We start from the raw sequence: 14,569 nt of genomic DNA on the forward strand, positions 1-14,569 counted from the left end.
AATATTGTTGATATTTTAATCAATTATCAAAGTCTGAACATTTTTTCTGTAAAGTGAAGTTGCAGTTGCAAAACCTTTTCTCACACAAACTCTAAAACAAAAGCAATGACACAGTTAAATTAGTGCTATGTTTTGTACGTATTTTTTGTGTTGCAGCCTCAAAGCTTCAGAGACATGAGTTCCATTCCATAGCCAGTTACTCTTTGTGCCCAGTTTGCACATACTTTCCTTGCCCTATTATGTTTTCTACAGGTTCCTTGGTTTCCAAAGCTGTACAAGAAAGACTGTGATGAATGCGTCCTCTGGCTGTCTTGTCCTGGTGATGACTGATTTCTGCAAGATGGCCTGTTAAGGAAAAACTGGGATTAAGAATGGGCTATTAGATGGTTTCAATTATTGCTATTGTTTGTATTTATATATTTTTATTTCTTCTATAAGTGACTTTTTTATTTTTGGCAGTCATTTAATTTGCACATTATGAATGAAAGGTTCTGTATAGTATAAATAAAATTGTTATTATCTATTCACGTTCCAGAGCCTGTTAGCACTAGGCATCAATCCTTAATGACATGCCAGTCCATTGCAGTGCACATTAATGTATACATCACATAATGATAGTAATAATAATACATTTTATTTTATTTTTATAGTGAATTGTCTATGCTCAAGGTGCTTATAACCATTTTAGAGTCACCAACGAACAAACATAGTGTTTGGGAAGATACCAAAATTCATACAGACACAAGAAGAACATGCAAGTTTCACATACAATGACCAGACCTGAAATCAAACACAACTCTCTAAAGCAGTGTGGAAGCAGCATTAACCACAGTGCCACCAATACCAGTGTTTAGCACTGCTGCCTCCCATAGCCAGTGCTCTGGGCTTATATCTCTGTGGAATTTGCATGTTCTCCCCTTGCATATGTGGGGTTTTCTTATAGGTAGTCTGATTTTCCTGCCAGTTCCTCAGATACAAAGTGTTAGGTTGTTTCCTGCCTTGCATGAATGTAACTCAGTGATTTTCTTTGAGTTCTCTGGTTTTCCTTGAATGTGTTGAGTTACTAGAAGGTTTTAAGCTGGCCCAGCTCCAAAAAATAAGTAAAAAAAAAAAATTACAAATATACATTTTTATTACCATTTTACTGACCCTTACAGTAAAGGACCTAAGCCATGGCCATCCCTTGCTGGGAAGAGCCATCAGCTCCAGTTGTCAATCTTCTTTGATGTTTCTCATCAGCCATTGGTCCTCTTAACTGCAGACCACTGGATGGTTCGCTACTGTCCATTGCCATATCCAATCAGCTGTCTAATCTTGTAGACATAATTACAGGACAGTGGCTTGCCACTTTTTGTGATTATCTCATAAATCCTATATTCAAAAATTATCAAGGATGGGGAAAGGTTTCTTAAAACATAAGTGTAAAAAACTCTCCAAAGTGAACTAGGTAATTAAAGCTCCTTGTTCTTTTGCAATGAGATCCAACCTGGCTTTCATGCATGTGTAATTTTTAAAGATTAACTTATACTGACATTTCACACTTGCATCTACTGTATGTCAAAGAAGAAATCCTGGAGGCATTTTTCCACAGGTGTGTGTATGCATGTGAGCAAATTAAACATTGTATGCTGATCTTATCATGGAACTGGATTAGCAGCTGAAGGCATGCCAGAATGTTCAAAATTCAATCCCACCATTATTAAACCTACTTACCCAGTCCAGGGTTATGGGGGCCAGAGGCTATCCTGGTTGGTCTGGGTAAAAGGCAGGAAGCCAGCCAGAATGAGGTGCCAGTCTGTAATGGACTAATGTTTGTTACACTGGGAAAGATTAGTGTCACCAGCTTAATTTCATGGGCTGATTTTAAGGACATGGGTGGGATTCCACAATGCTCGGGTAGAAACTAGTTTAGCATGGAGAGAACGTGCAAACTCCAGACATTCAATAAACTGGAGCAGTGAGGTAGCAGCACCAAATATTTCACCATCTTGCAATGTGAAACATGCACACTTTCATTTCCCCTTCTTCTTTCTTGCAGTGATTTTAGTGATTGGCAAAAATGGATATAATCAGGGTATTCAAAATAAACTTGATCCATTAGGATTAAAAGTCAAGACGGAGGCAAAGAATTTAGGGGTAATTATTGACTCTGACTTGAATTTTAAATCACATATTAATCAGATTACTAAGACAGCATTTTTTCAATTAAGAAATATTGCAAAAGTTATAACATAAGTTAAAACATTGCAAGATGCTGAGAAATTAGTTCATGCTTTTGTTTTCAGTCAGCTAGATTACTTTAACACACTCCTATCAGGACTACCAAAAAAAGACATCAATCAATTGCAACTAGTGCAGAATGGAGCTGTCAGAATCTTAAGTAGCAAAAGAAAATCTGAGCACATCTCTCCAGTTCTGATGTCACTACATCGGTTACCCATACCATTTAGAATTGACTTTAAAATACTGCTTATGGTTTACAAAACCTAAAATAATCTCGCTCCATCCCATATTTCAGAATGCCTTTCACTTTACACTCCAAATTGTAACCTTAGATTTTCAAATGAGTGTCTGCTTAGAATTCCAAGTGCTAAACTTAAAAGAAGTGGTGAGGCAGCCTTCTGCTGTTATGCACCTAAAACCTGGAATAGGTTACCAAAGAAAATCACCAGGCTAATACAATGGAACACTTTAAAAAACTGCCAAAACACATTATTTTAACATGGCTTTCTTATAGTTTCATTTTAGTTTAATCCTGATATTCTGTATATGCATTTAATTATCATTATCATTCATGGTGGCACCGAAATTCCGTACTAACCCCTACTTTCTCTGCTGTTCTTTTTCTAGTTTTCTGTGGTGGCGTTCTGCACCACCACCACCCGATCAAAGCACAATGCAGTCCCTACATTGATGGATTGAAGGCCAGAGGTCCACATGACTGTCATTGTTTAATTCTTCCATATGAAGCCTGAAAACCATGAGGACTGATTGAGGTTATTTATGTTATGTAGAATGCCTAGAGGGGGCTGGGGGGTCTGGTAGCCTCAGAACCCCTGCAGATTTTTTTTTCTCCAGCCATCTGGAGTTTTTTTATTTGTTTGTTTTTTCTGTCCTCCCCAGCCATCAGACCTTACTTTTATTCTATGTTAATTAGTATTGCCTAAATTGTATTTTGTGTTTTTTCTCTTTCTTCGTCCTGTAAAGCACTTTGAGCTACATCATGTGTATGAAAATGTGCTATATAAATAAATATTGTTGTTGTTTTTGTTGCAGGACTAGGTGATTCATGACAGGCAGTCTCATTTTTCTAATTCAAGGACAGCCAGCTTGTACAAACCTTAAGTCAAAGTAAGTACGACTGCAGGCTACCAAGCCATACTTATCTCCAGGGTTGGAGCCATTCATAAATTAAATTGCATTGATTGGAATGCATCATCAATTCTAATTCACTTTCTGGAATGTGACGTGGAATTGGAATTGCATCCAGCTCACAAGGATACAAACTTGAATGAAAGTAAATAAATTCTACAAAATTCCACTTCTAAGATAATTTGTCTTGATTTGTTAAATATCATACATCAAATATTATGAATCATGTCAAATACATTCATGTATAATGTATTAATTACATGTTATCCAAAATCAGTTTTAACCAGTTTTCATTTCTACATGAAGAATATGTAAATATCTTATTTGCATCATTCACTCAACATATAACTTTCCAAAATAATACTGTTTTTGAATTGGATTACAACACCACTACCTAGAATTCCACACAGACATGCTGGGTCAAAGTTCATGGCCTTAAATTTTAAAGGAAGTCCCACATCCTGGGCATGACATTAATCTACATCCAGCTCTGCAAGCAGGTCCTCCAACTTACTAGGAAAACTTTGGGGTTGGTACCAGAATTGCTTGCTCCCAACCTCTCTCTCTAGTTGGCCTGTGGTGAAGGTTGATACTGGTGATTTAATTAATAGAGTCTATCAGCAGACCCTGCTATTCTTTATACATCTTACTATTTGGTTTTTTTTTTTGTTTTTTTTTTATTTTTTTTTTTTTTTTTACAATCCATACAAAGCAATCAAGATTTTACAAAAGAAAAATTGAGTTAAGAACAGATCGATCCCCACCCCTGAGAGAGAGAGCAAGCCAAATAACGTTAAATTTAAGGCTTGTAAACATACCTAATTTAAAAAAAATTCTCTGTGCTTTATGAACTTATTTTAAAATATTACTGATTAGATCCTGCCATGTTTTGAAAAAGGTCTGTACAGATCCTCTAACTGAGTATTTGATTTTTCCAATTTCAAATAATATAACACATCGGTTTCCCACTGACTTAAAAGAGGAGAGTTTGGATTCTTCCAGTTTTTTAGAATGAGTCTGCGTGCCAACAGTGTAGTGAATGCAATCACAATTTGTTTGTCTTTCTCCACTTTAAACCCTCTGGAAGAACCCCAAACACAGCTGTTAATGGGTTAGGAGGGATTGTGAGTCCAAGGCTGTCTGACAGGTAATTAAAAATTTTTGTCCAGAATAATGTTAATTTGGTGCAGGCCCAGAACATGTGACCTGTGAGGCTGGGACTTGGTTGCAACGTTCGCAGGTTGGATCATGTCCTGGAAACATTTTGGAGAGTTTTAGTCGAGACAGATGTGCTCGATATATAATTTTGAGTTGTATAATTGTATGCTTTGCGATATGGAGCTTGAGTGAATTCTCTGCATTGCTACTTTCCACTCCTTTTCTGATATATTAATTGAGACATCTTTTCCCAGTGTCCTCTTGGATCTTTGAAAGGGAGGGATTGTAAAAGGATTTTATATATTGTAGAGATGGAGTCTAACTCCTTGAAATTGAGCAATAATTTTTCCAGCATGGTTGAGGGTGCAAGATGAGGAAAATCTGGAAGGTTCTGTTTAACAAAGTTCCTGATTTGAAGATAGTGAAAGAAATGTGTAGCTGGAATGTTAAATTTGGAATGTAATTGTTCATAGGATGCAAAGACGTTGTCTATATAAAGATCTCTAAGCAAGTTAATTCCAAATTTTTGCCAGATATTAAAACTGCATATGTTTGTGAAGGTTGAAAGAGGTGGTTCTCTTGCAGAGGTGCCACAGAAGAAGCTTCTCCGTCTTAAAATGCTTTCTACATTGGTTCCAGATTCTAAGTGAGTGGAGCACAATTGGGTTATTAGTGTATTGCCATGAACGTGTGTTTATTGGAGCAGAGCAAGGAATACAAAGAAGTACTGCAGATTTTACTTCTATTGCGGTCCAAGCCTGTGTATGTTCTTCTATTTGTGTCCAGGTTCTTATCGCCTGTATATTTGCTGCCCAGTAATAAAACTGGAAGTTAGGTAGAGCCATGCCACCTTCTGCCTTTTGTCTTTGTAGGGTCGCTCTTTTGATGCGTGGATGTTTTGAATTCCAAATAAATGAGGTTATTGTTGAATCTAATTGCTTAAAGAATGATTTATTAATGTATATTGGGATGTTTTGAAATAAAAAAAGGAGCTTAGGAAGAATATTCATCTTAACAGTGTTAATTCTTCCAGCTAGTGTGAGATGAAGGGTTGACCATCTATGCAAGTCTTGTTTAATTTTTTCCATGCAGACTGCGAAATTTTGTTGATAAAGAGCTTTATGTTTACTTGTGATGTTTACCCCGAGGTATTTAAACTGTTCTGCAATGATAAAAGGTAGGGTGTCTAATCTAATATTATATGTTTGAGAGTTCACCGGAAAGAGTACACTTTTATTCAGATTAATTCTGAGACCAGAGATCTTTTGAAATTCTGTGAGTGCTGCTAAGACTGCAGGCACAGAATTTTCTGGGTCCGATATATACAGTACCATGTCATCTGCATATAAGGAGATTTTCTGTTCCAGTCCTTCTCTGATAATCCCCTTTATCTGATCAGTATTTCAACAATGTATTGCCAGTGGTTCAATGGCAATCGCAAACAGCAGTGGTGACAAGGGGCATCCTTGTCTAGTGCCACGTTCTAGTTTAAATTAGTCTGAGCAAATGTTGTTGATGCAAACTGAAGCTTCTGGGTTAGTATATAGTAATTTAATCCATGCACTATACATCTTACTATTTGAATGGTACATTGCATTATTTTGTGATATATTGCCATTGACAACATGAAATGGCTGGAATGGACAGTTCCTTGGCTCGGGGACCTGTATAATGGAAGGTTCTGGATGGACCATCCATCCCAACTTGGGTGCCAACCATCTCATGTCATCAATGAATAACTGCACCATGCCCAGCATTTGTTAATGAATTCAAACTAAAATGAATAAATACTGTATACAGAATATACCTTCATGAAACTGGCCAGACACACAACCAAATGCGATCTTCCTCTGTTTTATAAATATGTTTAGTCCTTAATGTGCTGTGAAGCAAAGTTGAAATGAGATGTACCAGCAGTTTTCCATTTTTCCCCGCAATGTACCACCATTAAATGGTTGTGTACTGGCACCTCCTGCTCTGACCTTCAAGAAAGGAAAGTCTGATGCAATATTCAGATATCCTAATCCAAACTGCAATGGGTATCCAAACACCAACCCACCTTTGCTCTCCGATAAAATGTGCGTATATCATAGCGATGGAACTCCTGGAGTCTGCCCATTTGATTGAGAACTGGCATACCAATCCACCATGTTTGCTTCTTGACTTACACCTAGTGCTGCTGTGATAATTAGTGGCTCCTTCTATGACCCTAAATTTTGCTGATTAAATTTACCCCTCAGCATATGCAGGACTAAATTTATACTGAGAACTTTTCTTCAGTTCTTTTCACTTAATTGCACAGTAAGTACATGCTTAACCTCTTCCTCCAGACGGTTGGAGCACACGTTGCATGCCCAATGTTATTGGATAAAGGCAATCCTTCTGCAAAATCATACAGTAAATGTTTTTCATTTTTTTGAAGTGTCAGAAATAAATTCCAGTTCAACTTCTTGTTGCTTTTTTTATTTCAATTCCAATTCCATTTCATTTGTTGACTTGGATTTGATGAGTTCATTCATGAATTGACCTCAACTCTGGTGGGCTCACACTTCTTTGTGCATTTGCAGTAAGTAAGGATCAGGGACAGAGAAGCATTGGATTGTAAGCATGTAAGGGAACAAGATTTAGAGGTCTGACAGGATCACTGTCAATGAAGAGAAAAGGGTAAGGCACAGTTCATGGTTTTTAGGATGTTGAAATATAATTGAGAGGCTGAAGACTACAAATGGGGAACTACAAGATACTTAGGTTTACAATAATGAGACAGCAATTGGATGTGTGGCAAATAAGGAGCAGGATGAGAGTGGGCTTCCCAGTGCACAACGTCAGTTCTGGGGTAAGGCAGATAGTTTCCAATAGTTCTTTTTGTTTGTGCTGAAAATAGCTTCTCCATGCCAGCTGGCAGAGGCCTACCACATCCAGAGGTGATGCATTAAATGTCTTCTGGAAAGTTCACTGGCCTTCACCATGCAGACAAGCAGGCGTGAGTCTCAGACAGTCTCGTGAGCACAAAGCAATCTAAATGGCCTGACCTGAATATCACTGAGGAAGTGAAGCCAAAAGACAACAATCAGTGGGGCCCACTCTTGACTCTGTCTCTGCTGAACCTTTTCACTGTGCCTGCCCATCAAACACTCTCAGTGTAGTTCTGGTTTACTGAGACCGTATACCCAGGCAAGAACCAACACTGGACAGGGTGTTAGTCCATTATAGAGCATAACTGCAGTCACTCATACAAGACCAATTTACATTTCCCAAATAGCCTACAGAAACTTGTACTTTTCTGGGATGTGAGAGTAAAACCCATGCAGATGGATAGAAAGAGTAAACTCCACAAAGACAGTGAAGGGATCAGGATAGAAACCCAGAGCTTGGAGGGATGAGGAGTTAGTGCTCATCACTTACTTTGTAGTGATGCATAAATTCTAAATTCATTTTTTTCTCCTGGGATTCTGCCTCTCTGACTTGTACATTTGAAGAAGAGAGGTAAGGCAAGCAGATGGATACCTGGATAACCTTATAATAAGGCATTTATTATCAACAGCAAAACTAACATTGTCACGCTTGGGTCACAAAATTGCACAGATACACTTAGGAGATTCTAGAGGCAAACACTTTATTCAAACACTTCAAACAAACATAAGTCTCTCTCAGGAGTGATTCAGGCTCAGTGTGTACCCAGAGGGCACAGCTCCGTTTCTCATTTAAAACAACAGAAAATCTTAGTCTTCATAGGGGTGTACCTTGGGAGTGGGAGCCCCAACAGGAGCAGAGGCTGTCTCGGAGAGAAGAGAGACAAGGCAGCAAGACCAAAGGACAGCTGCAGTACAGGCTTTTAAATGTTTCAGATCACACTGCACAGCAGCAGCAACAATCCTGCAACTGATCTAGCAAAGAGGAGGTAAAAAAAATGGTATTTGTTTACCATTGAATCACCGTTTAAGAAGGGGTTTTGGAGGAGTGACCACGTCTGCTTAGGGGTGCATTCAGCCTGTTCACAACATATAACTCACAAATCCAATTTAGGGTCACAGGAGGCCGGAGCCCTGCCTAATAACTGTCTATAATTTGAGCTGTGAAAATACAACTCATCCATCCATCCATTCATTTTTTAAACCCACTTTACAGATAGATAGATAGATAGATAGATAGATAGATAGAACTTTATTTGTCCACAGGGGAAATTTGGATTTTTCTAGAATCTAAATAAATAAATAAATAAATAAAACAAACTTTGGTCTGAACAAACACTGGAGTGACTATAAAGAAAGAATTAAAAAGAAAGAAAACGTCTGACTTGGCTGTCACAGTCCCAGTGAGGTATTATGCAGACTATGGCCTTTGGTATAAAAGAGCCTCAGCAGTGTTTCCCGACATATTTCAGCTGAATAATTTGTTGTCTGAAAGTCCTGTGTTAGCATGAGGAAGTGCAGCTTGTTCATAATGTCACTCAGGTTTCTTTTAATTCTTTCCTTTGCTACATCCTCCAGGGGATCCAGAGTGTGTCTCATAACTGAGTCTGCCCTTTTAATTAGACTGTTGATTCAGTGAGCCTCTCTTGAAGTGATGTTACCTGTCCAGCACTCCACAGCACAGAAAATCACACTGGCTATAACAGAGTTATAGAAGATGTGAAGGATGTTACATCCCACAACAAAGGAACCCATGTCTCCTAAGGAAAAATAGTCAGTTCTGCCCTTATAAAGCTCATCTGTGTTCCGAGACCAATCCAACCTGTCATTAATGTGGACCACTCTACATCCACTCCTTGAATAGTAACCGGACATTGAGGCTGTTTGGTGCAGTGAAAGTCAATAGCAAGGTTTTGCTGATTCTATTTGCACCAGGAAACAGACTTCTCCACCTGATTCTCTTTGCACCAAAAGACAAGCTTCTCCACTTGACTCCTATACTCTGTCTTACCAAGTAAGGGATATGCTTCTTTGTTTAATTATTTAATTTCTACCACAATGACAAGATTACAAATTGATCACTACAAGTGTAGAGCTCAGATAACAAAATACAACCTGGTTAGAATTGTTACAAAATCTAACAGCTAATATCAGTTAGACAGAAGTTCACTAAAAAAAAGAGTCAAATGCTTCTTAAATAAACTGATGGAGTCAGCAGTTTGAATGGAGTGGGTAACTTATTCCACCATCTACAAACTACAGTCTACACATGAAAAGAGTGTGAGATTTGATATCAGAGGTGGCCGCATCAGATGCTGTTCATCAGCAGATCTGAGTGGTCAAGAAGGAGCATTGGATCTCACAAATGTCTTTATACATAGTTGCTGACCCACTGACTACTGTTTAAGCATCAATGATTTAAACTTAATATGTGCTACTACAACTCATGTAATGATCTGAAGACAGAACTAGCATGTGACCACATAGGCTGGTTGGACACCACTTGTGCTGCTGCATTTTGAATCATCCACAATTTGCTGACACATGTCAGAACTCCCACCAGCATCAAGTTGCAGTAGTTCAGATGTGACAAGACCAAAGCTTAAACCGGGAGTTGTGCTGCATACTCTTATCAGAGACAGTCTGATCTTGTGGATGTTATTTTGAGTGAATCTCCCAGACAAAAGCAACATTGTTCCCGAAGGACAGCTGGTCATTAATTGCCACCTGAATGATGTGTACTAGTTGGGCAAGTGTTAGTGATAGTGAGCCAAGCTGACCAGAGATAGAGTGCAGAACAATCAGGCGAGCTGGCATAACATAAAAGTCCATCTTTGACAAGTTGAGTTGCATATCATGGGTCTGATAAGAGTAACCATGGGACTCGATTATAAGGCCCAGGAGGTGTGCAGGGAGAAGATAAGAGGGCCCAGCACTGATCCTTGGGGCACCTAGCATACTTGCCTGATGCACCCTTGACATCACTCCTTGCTAGGACACACAGTAGGATCAAACCACTTGTGGGCAGTCCCAGTGATTCCAAGGTCAGACAGGATGGCAAGGAGAAATCTTGATTTGTCTCCGTTTACATACTTGCCTTTTTCCAATATGAATTACAACATTTGAGATACAAAGTACAAGTGGTTATATTTCTTTTTGTTTTTTCTAATTGGAGTACAGGAAGGTGAAGTGACTTGAACACACAACCTCGGGATTTGAAGGTCAGAACCTTGTATTCCAACTTTTAAAATGTTGTGCTAGTGACATCGTGACACTCAAGTTTTGAGCACCCAACAAGATGATGTCCATAAGAAAAAAAAATAGTGCCATTTTTAACAACATTAAAAACACAAAGACGCAAAGAATGAATATAACCACTAGAATGGTTGACCTCAGAAATCTCCATAACTGAACTAATATAAAGAAATAATTGGAAAAAAGTAAAATTCATAAGCCATATCATGGTAAAAGTTAGTCAAATGAATACTGGCCATTCTCATACTATCAAATAATCCTGGCATAGGATCCATCTGCATTCTAATATCTACAGGACAGAAACACAACATATTGTCATTAGAAAATAAATAGATTCATTACAATAGTAGAAAGTTTATTTGTATTATGGTGTGATGACTGAGAAGGTCTTCTCAGATGGCTAGCTTGGTGGTCATGCTAATCAAGCCAGTAGGAGACTGCACATGCTCTGTTAGCAGAAGTCACCTCCTATACCAGGAATAATCTCAGGAAGTGTTCAATCAGAACTATGAAGCAATGTTAACGTTTTACAATGGATGTGGGCTCACAAGCCACCTGACGCCACTCCTGAATTGACTTGAGCCTTGAGCTTCTTTCTCAGAAAACACAACTCAGCTTACCTGATGTGTTGTATATGTATATGGTGTCTCGCTAACTGTTGTCATCTATTTTCCTCCTGGTAATGGAGAGAAGTCATCGACTAAGGGCAGCTAAACCTGCTCACTCTCTTCTGGTTGGGATTACATTACATAAAACCAAAAGATGAGGAAAGCAGATTCTTTTGACAAGTCTTTCAGGCTTGAAAAGTTTTTGTTACAATTCTTTTCTAGTGGGCCACCATTTCGTTTCAGTTTTTTGGATTCTCGCTATAAACAGGGTGGGCCGATTAGAACCCCAAATGTTCATTGGGTCTTCTTTTCCTCCTTCCTCACTTACAACAGTGATTTAAATATGGTTGATTTGTGAAGTTATATTGCATCCCTGCAATTCTCATTCAAATGAGTTCTTTGCAATATCCATCTCAGCTATGTTCTCAATAGACTGTTCTCAGTGAAAATGCCCGTTAATTCCTTAGACTGAAGTGTTTATTTAATTGATTCTTAGATATTCTCTTGATAAGTCTAAAGCTTGGATATTACAATTGAGTAGGATATGAATGGTGACATCCTCTTCTTGAATTCCAGGTGAATAAACTGTAGGATCTGTTCGTCATCAAACTCCAACAGACTGAGCCTTGTACATTTATGAAACCTCTGGGTGACCTTGAGCAAGCCTCTCAATAACTAACAAAACTGCAGTAAATTCAGAAAAGGTTCAGACCCCTGCACTATCTGCCGAGCTGGTATAACAAGAAAGCCCAATTTGCCAAGTTGAGCGTGTTCCTTCATCCAGGTCTTCACATTTTATGGAGTTGTAGATTTAATTTTACTTCATTCATTTGCCACTTCTACCCATTAATCTACACTCAATAACCCATAATGACAAAGTGAAAACATGCTTTCAGAAAATATACTAAAGATCAAAAACAGAATACTCTTTGATGCTACTGTATATGAATTCTCACCTGTGAAATGTTTTCAGATAGGCATATGGTAAAGAAAGGAGCTATACAGGACAAAGTTTGTTATATTTTATTGCTACCCATTTTATATGAATGCATAATGGAAAAAGTTGTTTGTCAATTCTACAGCTCTTTTAGACTTTTTCTTTCAGCCATTTGTGATGTTTAATTCTTTTTATTCGTCTCTTTCTCTCTAAAAGTCTCCATGGTCTGCCTGATTTCTCACTCACATGATACAGAATGCCTAGACATCTGACTCCAATTTGTAGTTGAAATTTTAAGAAAGGCAAGCTGCCAAACATAAAATGTGTGTTGGGCTTAAATGACTTATCATTTTCATAGATTGCTCTGTGTATGTCCGTTCATTTTCTGTACCTACTTTGTCCACTATAGATCCATTGGAGCTGCTGCAAAACAGTGCTGGACGCAAGACACAATCCACATGTGTCACCAGTAGTGACAATACCAGTTGATGCCCTTGTGGAATCTTAGATGAGTGGGGGGGTTACACGCCCATTGAGTTATTAGTCCAAAGGTCCAGAGTGTCTGCCACTTCAGTTACCTAAATGGAGCCTCTTGGTGTCCATAGTACACATTCAGTATTATAAGACTTCTAGGACCTGGGGTGTATATTCAATTAATTATCATTATCATTCCTGGTGGCTCCAAAATCCATACTAACCCCTACTTTCTCTGCTGTTCTTTTTCCAGTTTTCTGTGGTGGCAATCTGTGCCACCACCACCTAATCAAAGCACCGTGATGTCCTTACATTGATGAATTAAAGGCCAGAAGTCCACATGACCATCATCATCAAATTCTTCCATGATAACCCTGAATACAATGAGGACTGATTGAGATCATTGATGTTAGGTAGAATGCCTAGAGGGGGCTGGGTGGTCTTGTGGCCTCAGAACCCCTGCAGATTAAATTTTTTTCTCCAGCCGTCAGGAGTTTTTTTTTTTTTGTTTGTTTTTTTCTGTCCTCCCTGGCCATTGGACCTTACTTTTATTCTACATTAATTAGTGTTCCCTAATTTTATTTATTTTGTCTTTTTTCTCTTTCTTCATCATGTAAAACACTTTGAGCTACATTGTTTGTATGAAAATGTGCTACATTATTAAATGTTGTTGTTGTTGTTGTTGTGAAGGACCCCATTGTTGTCTTTAATTGTTGTTGTCCATGACGGGTTCAGTATTATAAGAATTCACTTATGTGCCCCTTAACTTTCATAAATAGACTCGCATTTGGGTGACAGCACCCTAGGTGGCCAGCTCTGAATGGTGATGAGCAAAATAGGCATGTTTCTATTCACATACAGTTTCGAAAAACTGACACTTTAATTCACTTTGTAGGCTGATTTTACAGTGATTGTAAAATGAGTTGTATCACATTTTAACATGAAACTTACTAAGATGAGATTTTTTAAGGTTTTAAAAGGTTTTTGAGGTGGAAAATGTTAAGTACTGCTTACTAAAGTCTTACTCACACTTTTGTGTTTAACTGTGTCCTTGTCTGCAGTTGTGTAATACATATAATATGTCACACGCCTGTCTAATCAAGCCAATTTATATCTCTTATTCATGTTACAGTAAAAATGTTTGCACTCAAACCCTTATTTTATGTCTTCTCTGCTCATTTTTTATTTTTTTTTGTATGAATTTTATTTCTAGTTATTTGGCTTATTCTTTGTGTTTGATTTTGTCTATGTAAGTACTGTATGTCTGAGTTACGTTCCATGGGATTTGTGGGTGGTTCCCTAAGGGGTGTGGTCACCTGCCCATCAATGTAAGGGACTGCCCTCAACCTTATAAGGGCAGAGACAACCCACAATTCCTGACAGTTCATTCTGAATAGTTTGCTTTGGTTTGCCTTAATTGTGTTAGGCAACACCTTTAGTGCTTTGTACTCCACAGAGCTTATGTTTTGTTCAGAGCATCTGTTTGAAAATACATCTTTTTATTTTATGGTGATCCTGTGTTTGCTCTTATTACTAGCTGAGGTTTGATGGTAAATCCCCCTAATTAGCATTTTTGGAAATTTTTGGGAGTTATGTGCTTGGTAGCTCTCAAGAGTGCAGTGCATTTTTTAAAAATATGACCAGTTTCATATTTTACACACAAATACATATTAAAATGCACCATTATGCACATTACTTTGTGTTTAATACATGGGAAATTTTCACTGCACGAGAAGCAGCCCTGACTCCACCAGCTGCTACCTTGCAACTGCCTTTGCCTGTCAGGAAATGAGTCTGGTGATTTTCTTATCTCTAGATCTTTATTTAAATGCTAAATGGCAGCCATATGCATG

General features: G+C 38.2%; 1 long non-coding RNA gene across 1 annotated transcript; it reads left to right on the forward strand.

Annotated features, from left to right (window-relative positions):
* The first annotated feature begins 2,953 nt into the window (after positions 1–2,953).
* Positions 2,954–13,000, forward strand: LOC120514380. The gene is made up of 3 exons (XR_005630448.1): positions 2,954–2,996; positions 3,277–3,351; positions 12,970–13,000. It is a non-coding gene; the product is annotated as an uncharacterized LOC120514380 (long non-coding RNA).
* Positions 13,001–14,569: the final 1,569 nt, after the last annotated feature.

Source organism: Polypterus senegalus, chromosome 14, assembly GCF_016835505.1.
Source record: "Polypterus senegalus isolate Bchr_013 chromosome 14, ASM1683550v1, whole genome shotgun sequence".
In the NCBI taxonomy this organism is placed as follows: Eukaryota; Metazoa; Chordata; class Cladistia; order Polypteriformes; family Polypteridae; genus Polypterus; species Polypterus senegalus.